The sequence below is a fragment of the Penaeus monodon genome, chromosome 19 (assembly GCF_015228065.2).
Source record: "Penaeus monodon isolate SGIC_2016 chromosome 19, NSTDA_Pmon_1, whole genome shotgun sequence".
Lineage (NCBI taxonomy): Eukaryota > Metazoa > Arthropoda > Malacostraca > Decapoda > Penaeidae > Penaeus > Penaeus monodon.
In genome coordinates this window covers 32,866,103-32,866,352 of record NC_051404.1, presented here as the reverse complement: position 1 = coordinate 32,866,352, position 250 = coordinate 32,866,103, and the positions used below count along the sequence as shown (strand labels likewise).

At 47.6% G+C, this 250-nt stretch overlaps 1 protein-coding gene across 1 annotated transcript in view; it reads left to right on the top strand.

Annotated features, from left to right (window-relative positions):
• Positions 1-250, top strand: part of LOC119585394 (proline-rich protein 36-like) — a gene marked incomplete in the record, with an annotated part of 46,402 nt that overhangs the window by 645 nt on the left and 45,507 nt on the right.

The following is a 250-nucleotide window of genomic DNA, read 5'->3' as shown; positions in this document are numbered from 1 at the left end:
CCCCTCTTCTTACCATGCGCCATGGACTCCGACCTCGCAGAACCACGGTATTGTAACTGTGCTCTCCCCCCTCGTCCGACGCTGCACTTCGCTTGTTGAGGAGCTGAAGGAAACCGTGATCGTGCAGGCTTAGGATCAAGGCTCTGCTTATAAGTTATTCCTTCTGCTGTTTGTGGAATTTCGAGTTTTCGATGTTTTTTTTACGATGTGTAAATCATTAGGCTTTTCTGTTGTTTTTCTCTCTCTGGTC